Below are 10,961 nucleotides of genomic sequence, written 5' to 3'. Positions count from 1 at the left end.
CCTCCACAACAGAAATGCTCTGAGAGTTTGCAATAGAAACAGAGCAGAATAGGTAAACCTGCCCCCAGTGAATGCAAGGTGAGGTCTGGTATTTCTCCCTCTCCATCTCCCTTGTTTAGGGTGTGTGTAGGATATTTACCAGAGTACCAGACACTGTAGCCCAGAGCCCTCCAATATCCTGTAACCCCCCTTTAGCACCTTGTCAAACTACAGTGTGTGTGTTAGTGTGTGTGTGCACATGTGTGCAGTTTAATCAGGTCGGGACATCGTGACTGCCAAAACAATATCAGATGATTGGGGACCATGATGTCTCCAAGGCTTGTTGCCAAGGTTACGAGAGAAAAGATATAACAACAAACATTTACTAAATACACCACAGACAAATGACAGATCCAGGCTGTCAGTGCATTACTGGCTTTCTTTCTCTGCAAGTTACAGTAACAGCCTCTTGTTTTCAGCTAGTCTTGTGCTTCCTTTACATTTAAAGCATTTAGCATAAATTAGACAGGTAGTGTTACACATGGATACATCAGTAATACTGTTTCCTACTAATCTGTGGTGTCAGATATATTTTGTAGGAAACGTAATTCCTGAATGGATTATGTTCACTGGCAACCTTTTTTTCCAATGCAAGAAGTGTAACATTCGTATAGCACCATAAAGGCTTCAGGGAGAGGTTTGGATAGATGGTTAGGTGAACAAAGCGCAAAAACGCAAAACACGACGACGATTCATTTTCTGATCAAATCTGTAACTTATGACTTATGAAGGCTCTTATTGCCATCACTATCTGACTCCAGAGTTTTACTGTGGAACTATCTCTGAGCGATTGATGTTTAAAGACATAAGTGGAGGAAGAATGATCAGAGAGACAGCATTATTCAGGTGTGATTTGTTATTGTGTATAACATTCAAAAACAGACAGAAATCTGTTAATAAAGGATCATCATCTGGAATATCTACCAAAGCAGTTAGGACCCTCATCACTAGTACAGTTAAAGCTTTGTTGAAAAAACAAAACAACAGCTTTTACCTAGGTGAGAGCAGAACATTGGGCAACTCTGCAAAACTAAATGTTGACGTTTTTGTAACTCTTTAAAGAGGTCTGACATGACTGATACTGGCATCTTATGCCTCTGTCACACCAGGAACCTCTGTTCAGCCAGTGTTTCCCAGCATGGCCCACATGGGACCCTTTTACACTAAATCTGATGACCAAGCCATTCATTCAAGATGGGAGCATAGCACACGAGTCATACAGTGAGTCACATTGTAGATGGGCAGTCATTGTTTACAGGCTCTGACATTTCCACAACTTCTGTTTTTTATGGATAAATATTTTGAATTTAATTCTCTACCCTTTTAAATTGAAAAAACACAATAGCAGTATTCAATCAATATTAAATCTCACACAAACTAACCAGGACAACTAGTATTTTTACTTGTTTTACATTGCTGGGTACTGACTGATGATGAGTACAGTAACAACGCTATATTATAGCATGCAATTCATGTGTCATTCACAGGGCATCAATATAATGTTTTATGACAAATTTCAAAGCTAATTATATGCATAGGAATAAACCACTTAAAGGTCCAGTATGTAGGATTTAGGGGCATCTAGCGTTGAAATTGCACTTTGCAACCATTTGAAAACTGTTCGGATCATCCTACTGTTCCAAGCGTGAAGGAGAAACTACAGTGGCCGCAAAAGGCCCTGTCTAGAGCCAGTGTTTGGTTTGTCCGTTCTGGGCTACTGTAGAAACATGGCGATGCAACATGGCGGCCTCCGTGGAAGGGGACCCGCTTCGTCTTTAGATAAAAATGACTCATTCTAAGGCAATGGAAACACAACGATTCTTATTTTCAGGCGATTATACACTAATGAAAATGAATTTTGAAATGAGATATTTTTCTATGCAGAGTTAATTTAATTTTGAAAGACTGGAAAATGTTTTCATGTCAGACTTCCTGGTCAGTGGTGGGGGGTTTTGACCCATGGAGAAAACAACACATGCTGTCACCAAGTTACCTTCCTTACACACATGCGTACTGCATGTGTTAAGCCTGTTATTTTTAAAATCATTGTTATGTAGGTCAGTAAGTGATTTGGCTAAAAATACAACCATCCAGCTCATTACACCATTGGATAGATACATTAAAAAAGCTTTTTATTAAAGGGTGTTTATTTCCAACATGTCTTGCCTGTTTTATTATTAATATTTTGTTTTTATCTTAAATTATTGTTGGGTATTTCATTCCATTTCATTTTTAATTGTCTGATTTTATTTGCCTCATTGCTAAAATGTTTTAAACCTGGTTCAATATAAAGCACTTTGTAACTTTGTTTTGAAAAGTGCTGTGTAAATGGAGTTTATTATAATTATTATTATTATGAAAGGTCAGTCACTTTAACTATAAATTGCAAAGTAGGGTACAGAGTTTGCGGGCTTACTGCAGAAGGCTGGAATGCAGGCCTGCTGTGGCTAGTTAGCCAGCCAGAGCTAAGCAGCATGCAGCACAGTAAATAAAGTGCAGTCTGTGCTGCTCTGTTACATGGTCTGTTCTGTTCTGGTCTCCGGGATAATCAGGACGAATGGAGAGCAGCTGTTTTTTGGGGGGGTGGGGGGACTAAACAGAGGAGGCAGAGTTTTAACATGGGAAAAGAATGTGTATGAAATGAATGGGAAGGGAACATGCCCAAGGCTACTTGTAAAAAAAAAAAAAAAAAAGATCCTGCCTGTTACATATAGGAGCAGCAGTGATGTTGGAGGTAAAAGTGCAGGTGTCACGATAAAATTAAAAGACAGATGCAAGATTTTTTATGGCTTTTGCACTGTTAGGGATTGCTCTGCCAATGCAGGAGGAGGAAAGGCGACAGTATGTGACACAAAGGTCAACACCTTGAAGTCGTGAGTTGCAAGCTGTAGTCATTTGCAGGGCTCCCCTGAGATCCCAGGGTGACTCATGCTACTGCAGCAAGATGTGACGTACAGCACTAAACTTACCGGCTTTGAGTTGTTTTGGGCGGTTTGAGGGCGCAAAGTGATAATGGAATCGTGTACTGTCCCGTTCACCGCAGTTGTCTCAGTGTCATTCTCTCTATCTATCACTCTCCCTTTGAAGGCAATCTCTCTGACCTTTTTTTAAATGTCCCAGATCCCAAAGGCCCTTTCGCTCCCCTCTCCTCCATCACCAGTCTCTTTCATACTCATCCTCTCTCCTATAATTGCACCCACTATCTCAGTTTACAGATCTCCCTCTTGTTGGCTCTGTGACTGCTGTCCCCTCCCTCCCTGTACGGGACAGCAGAGGGGAGATTGAGGGAAGGAAAGAGGGAGAAAAGAAAGGAGGGAGGGATGAGTTTCACAGACGTGCCACCAGGCTGTACACATTCCTCAGGAGCTGTGCATCCTGTTCTTTCGTCCCCACCTCCAACAAAGCTCACACACCCCGCTGCACGTACGCACGCCTCGCACACTTTCAAACCCTCACTCCCTCCCTCCTCCCGCAATGGTGCCCACTCTTCCTCCAGCATACTCCCTATACGACAGGAAATGGTAACTTTTTCTTTCTTTCTTCCTTACTTTCTTTCTTTCTTTCTTTCTGTTTGCTCATTATTGTTTGCCTTTGCACACATGCTTCCTGCACCACGGCCACCACCAGCATTTAACAGCGAGAGCTGTTTTCCATTTTACCTACATACTTGCCTGGATGATGGGGAACAAAATGGTTTTGATAAGCTGAGCTCTTCCTCCCTCATGCTTGTCACCCTCCTTCATTCCCTTCCCTGCCTGTAACCTATTACTGCATCATTTGGCCTTAGGGTTTAGCAGCAGACAAGGACATGGGGAGAGAGACAAATAGAGAGAGAAAGAGAGACAAATGAAAGGAAGTAAGCGAGGAAGGCAAACATTGGTTGGATGGTGACTATACCTGGCTGAAAATGGCTCCATTTGGATGATGGATTTGGTAACATTTACGGAAAAACGTAGTCAAGCAAAAATGCTGTTAAACATATATGATATCATGTATATCATATTAGGTTGGCTCTGTTTTGGGTTTAGTTGTTTCCTGGACATGCAAGCCAAAATCAGGAAACACTGGTCATTCTTTTGCTTTGGAATATGTGCATATATATTTTGTGTATAATTACATACAGAGGATCTTTTAATGTGAAATGGTTGTAAGCAGACAGCCACAAAGTGACATCCTCTTCACTTCTCTTTAAATTAATTACATTCCTACATACTACTGCATGCATAAACATTTAATTATTCAAATTACTGGGGTAGTTCAGATTAGTGTGCTTTCCATAATTCTTACACCATTTTTATCTGGACTCATGAATATTGAGTTGTGAATATGTTACTCACATCAAAATGGCCTCCAGCCTTCTACCAGTATTTTATCCCATTAATTACATATTATATTTACCAGTAAATAGAACAATAAAGATTGTGCATTGAGAATTTTTATGTTATTTCAGTGGTGATTTTGGACAATGAAGTTAGTTAGAATGGTGTTAAGGATGTCTGAATCGATACATCCAGTGTAGACAGCACTTAAGTCTATTGAGAAATTTGTGACAAAAGCTACTACTGTGAGATGAGGTGATACTTTGATTATATGCTGCCATTGTTTTAAACAATACATAACATTTTCTGTTAAACTTTGTATTCCATTTCTTCTAGCCAACACTTTTGGACCAGATTAGCTAATACTGTGGTAGCTGGAGTGGGTTGCCATATAAACACTATATATATATATATATATAGAAACAGCAGCATGGCTAGTAATAGTGGAAAAATAACATTTATTAACTAAACTGGGACAACCGACTTATTGTAAACCATGTAAATGCTTTAATCTGATTATCGACTCTAATCAGACTGTTTAGCTCATGCACGTCTAACTTTATTGTGGATTGAGATAGACCCTGTCTCAAACCAAAGAAAGCTGAGAAACGGCTGAGAAAAACATCAAGCTTGAACCCAAAAGCATGGCTCAAAGGCAGGAAGGTTAAGCTGTGGCTTGGAGGTAGCGCGGGTTGTCCTATAAGTGGAAGATCGGTGGATCGATCCTGGCTTGATATTAGAGCCCAAATTGTTCCGTGTGTGAATGTGTTAGTTTCTTTGTATGACATATAGTGTAAAGCGATTTGAGTAGTCGAAAGACTAGAAGCTACAGTCCATTTACTTGAATCAAGAATAGCATAGAATCGTCAAATCGTCAAATCTTGAGGGAAATGGAGACTAATGAGGGAAATAGAGAACAGATGGGCGGGGAAGGTCAGGTGATAGAAATGGCAGGAAAGGGGATTACTGCAGGGCAGGGTGGAGTGGTTGGATCTGAAATGACGGGAGAGTTAGTACATGACAAGGAAAACAGAGCAGGCAACAGGATGAATACTAGGAGCTGGCTGAAGTTGTGACACTATTAACGTGTTGAGGAAACAGGAAGCTTCCTTCCCAAAGAGAGACATGTACACATATAGCTGCATTTTTATATAAACTTTACTTGTCATGAAATATGCTGTTTAAATGAAATTGCCAGTGTGGACACAGTAGTTGTTGCATGGAGCAGAGGAGCTTCTGTTCCATTCGGGGACAAGAATCACATTTAGCCTCAGTAGCAGACTTGGATGGATGAACAAGACATACAAGTTAATTTATCATGTCGGGAGCGGCCAGACGCATTTTGAGTCCCAGCCCATTATATTAAAAAACACTGCAGTACAGAGTGTGAAAATAGGATGGGTGCGCTGATTCATAGCCAGCCATCATTTGGCAACTGCTGGAATTTAGTCACTGCATGGTCTAATTGTTAAAGGTGTACACACATCTGAGTAAATAAGGAGTGGAGAGAATTTATAATGTTCTGGGTGTGAGAGATGCAAAACCAAGTGTCTATGTGAACCAGATTGCCCATTTGAGAGAGACTGAGTAACGGTGAGATTTGCAAGACTGAGCGAGTATTTGTGAAAAGCCTGTGTGTGTGTTTGTGTGTAGTGTGTGCGCACTAGCTATAATCCTTGAGGCCTTAGGGAGGTGTGCACACATTCAGTCTTTTCCTGTTGCTTCCCATTAATTCCACCTGGATACACCGGGAATGAGCCCCTGCTGGCCCTCACCCTTCCTGCCTCCTCCCTCTTTCAACTCCTCCCTGTCTCTAAATCTCCAGATGTAGGGCTTACTGAACACCTAGAGAGACCAGACTGCTCTCTTCTGTTGCGTGCTGTTCCTCCCTGCACACTGTGTCTCAGCCACAGCTCCACATATTACAATTTGAATGGATAGGATGAGCATATTTATTCAAATCAACATTTGAATGGCCATTTCGCTGGAACATGTAAGTCAGCTGCCACATGGCTGCTGAATGTTTGATAATGTTGCCATGGGAATGAGTACTGGCACTGTGCACGAGCCTCAGAGAGCTGAGGTGTTGCCAGCTGTGCTGAACATTAGCATTGTGTATACCTGTTTGCACTGCCCCCCCCCCCCCACCACCACACACACACTCAAGGAAGCAGCAACATAATGTTCATTTAAATGACAATCAGGGTTGGGTAGGTCACTTTAAAAATATTTCCCATCACAGTTACATCATCAGAACTATAATTAGCAACATAACCCAATTCCCATGTGACACACAGTAAAAAAAACAGCCACTATTTACTGTTAAACTGGTAGGTGCATTCATGTCTGTTTAACAGCTACTACAGTGAAAGATTCACCTTACTGCTGCTTTTTCTTGATAAAATAATGCTAGATGATATTTAGACATACACACACACACACACACACACACACACACACACACATATATATATATTCTAAAATTCATTCTAAAACTTCGACCTTCATGTGGGAAGAGGGACTGGAGTTTCCACTTTAAAATGGGGCGAGGCAAAGTGCCTTTTAAAGTCAACCTGGACGGTTCTAAGTAATGTCACTCATTAGATATAATCCAGTGAGCACAAAATACATAATACCTGCTCATTGTACTATCCAACATGTAAAGCGGATACTGATGCATGATATGGTCATGCCCTAAAAGAAGAACCAGAAAGAGATTTTAAATGTTATTACTGACATTACTAATTTTCTAATCCCTTTGAATCTCAGACTTGTCCTGCTGGTTTATGTCTCAGTGTTCAGTTGACAACACAGGAATGAATGTTAGATTTATCTTGCAGATAAAAAAGTATATAGTCATTTTATGAAACTGATATCAGCATCCTAGTTTTTCAGTGTGGCTGAAAGAAATATCACAACTTCCCTGTGAGGGAGATGTGGGGAGATTGATGGTGTTTTCGCTGGTGACTAATAGGTGAGTGGGCAGGTGTGTTCCTCCTACTGTACATCACAACCTTTTAAATCTGTGAAGAACTAAAGAATTAAAAAACTAATATCTAAAAATTCCCAGTTATAACCACTGAAGTGGAACTCTCCATGCAAGTGAGAAAAGAGATTGGGTTCACACTGGGCACATGAACTGGTGAATAATTGAGTTTGGACAAACAAGCTGTTTTTGCTGCTCTCATGTCTGAACCATGACGGACTGAGAGAGGGGATCATAATGTTTTAACATGTGCTTGTTAAGCCTCAATTATTAAGGCAGGATCCACAGCACTGTGGCACATCACCTTTTGAACTCAGCACAGACAAGCTTGGTTTGCATACTGGCATACATGCGCCTGAATGCATGCACGCTCGAAACGGCACCTTTTGAACTTCAAACAGACACACAAGTCAGACGGATGCACAGGAGCATACAGTGATACACACACATAAACGTACACCCTTAGACTTTTACATACAACCTTGTGAAGGCTCCTAAACAAGCCCTTGATTAGAAGCCATCTTCCCATCTTTCTTCCTTGAAAGGCCTCATTATACATGGTTCGACTGCTGTGAGCAAAAGCTACCTGATTCACACGCATTTGAATAAGAGCACTTTTCTATAGAGAGAAAGGAATGCTGTGTTCTTGGGAGTGGCAAAGACCTATTTTCTACACTTTTAATTGCCTCTTCAAAGTATAGCGGTATGGGCTAAGTGAGCGAAATATCCCAGCAGAGTTGTCATAGAATTATTTTGTTTTAAAAAAGGTTTTCCTAATTCATGCCATCATTTGGATGCTTTACATTCAAAATTTCAACATTTGCCTCATTGTACAGCTTTACATAGCTGTGTTTTACAAGGAGGGAACATCTAAATTGTCACCAATAACACATCATAATAACACACACGGACAGTTACAAACTATGAACCATTAGGTTCCTCTTCTGAAATATGTTATAGATAAAAATGATATATTCGACCCTTTTGTATTTACTAAATCTAACATGCTGCTAAAAATTGCTTGTTTGAACTCGCTCTTGGGTAATGGAACAAAACAAGATATCAACTGTTGCAACATTACATTTTCCAGTTAGCAGGACAGGTCATGGCACACTGACTGAGCAGAATAAAGTTGCAATAAGTTTGGTATGCTCCTTGTGTTGTAGCCCCAAAATGATGCCAAATGGTGTTTCTGATGGGCCACCCCAGAGTCCCAACAACATCACTTTAAATCCCTGTCAAGCAAATGAATGTTTTGTTCACCTTCCACACAGCTAACACTAAAGCTAACATGCTGGGGTTCAGAGAAGTGGTCTTCCTGAGTAAAAACACTCGGCAAATGCAGGTTGGGTACTTTTCCAGTAAAGAACTGGTTTCTTTGCCTTTTATCTAATTTTTCTGTTTAAGGTAGCAAAATTCTTGCTGAGACATTGTACACACAGCTGACAGCATAGATAGTTCATTATAATCCTAGCAAATAGCTAACAAAATCACAAAATATGCATTTAAATTAGCATAATTCACATTTTAAGAACAGGGGTATTTGAAATTAACTTTAGAGCCAGAGATTAGATTACCCTGCTAGTGTGGTTTTTTCACTTAATCCTTACAATTCGTCTATACTGTATATAGTATTGCAAGCAAGGCTATGAAGCCCTGACTTATAGTAATTGGTGGATTTACCAGGACTATAAAACTGGGCACCAATAATCCCTCAGTAGGTAGGCTCGGTGCAGACCAGCACTCCGAACAGATTAGCTCAATTTGATTTGAATCTTCCCGCCTGTTCAGGCTCCTAATAGGCCTGTTCCCTGAAGTCTCTTTGTCTCTGTGTCTCTCCCTGCCTCCTCCTCCTCATCTCCTGCCCCCCTCCCTGCAGGACTCAAGTCCTCTGAACCCCAATTAGATAAACAGGAGATGACAGCAGGACTGGTGGAGCACAGCCAGAGATAGATGATGATAAAAGAGAGAGAGAGAGAGAAAAAGGGAGATAGAGCTGGACACACAAACAGAAACAGAGGGCCTTCATTTTGTACCAGCTCAGATCGAGCACAGTGACGGGCTGAAGAGGAGGGTTTTTTTGCTCACAGGTGTATTTTTCTGCACGTGTTTGGCACTTCCATGCCTCATCATGACATTGCTTGCCACAATTTGAGAGAGAAATGCACAAGAAGGAAAGGTCAAAAAAACTGAGTGGCTCAGTGGAATTTTGGTACCATTATGATATCCACTTCCACATCTTGGCACACGCACTGCTGTTACCTGCTTTTTTCTTTTGTGGTTTCAAGTGGCAAAAACAAGATGTAGCTCCATCTAAGGCCTTTGGGAAATTTCAAAGTTCCGTCTTCACTCTTCACCACAAAAAGCTCCATTGTGGTGACCCCTTGCCACCAAATCTCATGAGAGAAGACAGAGGAATGTTATATGTTTGCTCAGTTAGTTGCCAGGTTGCACCACCTGTTTAGAAATAAAACTCACTGGCTGGAGGGAACTACCACTCTACACTGTAAAATTCTGTTTCCAAAATCATTTACAGCCTTAAGAGGAAGAAATAAAATGAAAACCCAAAAATAAGTGCTGGGGATAATTAGGAATCCATTAACCAAGGATGCAGAGACAGTAAAATGAGCCACTAAATGGTCAGAAATATTTAGTAAGTCACAGGTCGTGAACTCTCTCTCGGACTTACCCACGACAGCGTGCACATACGCATCTAACTTCTATCCGTGGTCATGCAAAACAGTGCCTAAAGCTCTGCCTAAGGCAGGGTCTTAAAGGCCACAATCTCTATGCCGCTTTAGAAGGTCACGCAAAGTTCATGACACAAGCCTGAGCATATTTGGCTGCTGGCTCTCTTAAAGGGTTAGAGCTGAAATTTGAAATGATAGAGAGGGAGGGGGGGAAAAAAAACAGTAACTGGAATGTTCATTGGTTGCAGCTGGGCATTGTTGGCGCAATATAGACCTGGACTTAATGCAGGAAGTGTGTGTGTGTCTGTGTATCTTTGTGTGCCTGCATGTCAGTGTGTTTATGTGTGCATGCGTGTGAGAGGAAGACGAACGAGATATTGGGTTAGTACGGACCAAAGCTTAGACATTTCCAGATACATGTGTCTGTGTGAGTGTAAAAAATAAACACATGTATGCAAGCTCCTGCATGCGTGTCTGCTTGCGTGCAGGCATGTGTGTGTGAGTGACAGAGATATTAGAGCAATATGAGAAAGCTTAAGCCGGAAGTATGGAGCTACAGTATGAAACCAGTGTGTGTGGAGAGTTTTGGCTGAGCAGACCAGAGCGGCAAAGAGAAGCTTTTTAGAAACCGCAAAACACTACAGAAAAGATCACATCATTATTAAAAAAGTAGACTAGAAGAGATTAGACAAAAGTTCTCACATGTGTTTTACGTCATTTTCCGTGGAAAAACACATTCAAACACTCAAACAAAGTGAGGTTTAAAATTGGATCCTCACCAGTTTATAAATACTGGATGATTCACTTCAGGTAAAATTGTTTAAACTGCAGAATTTTAGAAGTGAAATTCAGCCGTGTAGTTGGACACAGAGGGTAACTTCTGAATGAGTCTCCAAATAACTGTATCTCATGTAGAGAAATAATGGG

The sequence above is a fragment of the Siniperca chuatsi genome, linkage group LG7, assembly GCF_020085105.1.
Source record: "Siniperca chuatsi isolate FFG_IHB_CAS linkage group LG7, ASM2008510v1, whole genome shotgun sequence".
NCBI lineage: Eukaryota > Metazoa > Chordata > Actinopteri > Centrarchiformes > Sinipercidae > Siniperca > Siniperca chuatsi.
The sequence above is the reverse complement of the archived record's forward strand: the minus strand, read 5'-3'. Positions refer to the sequence as shown.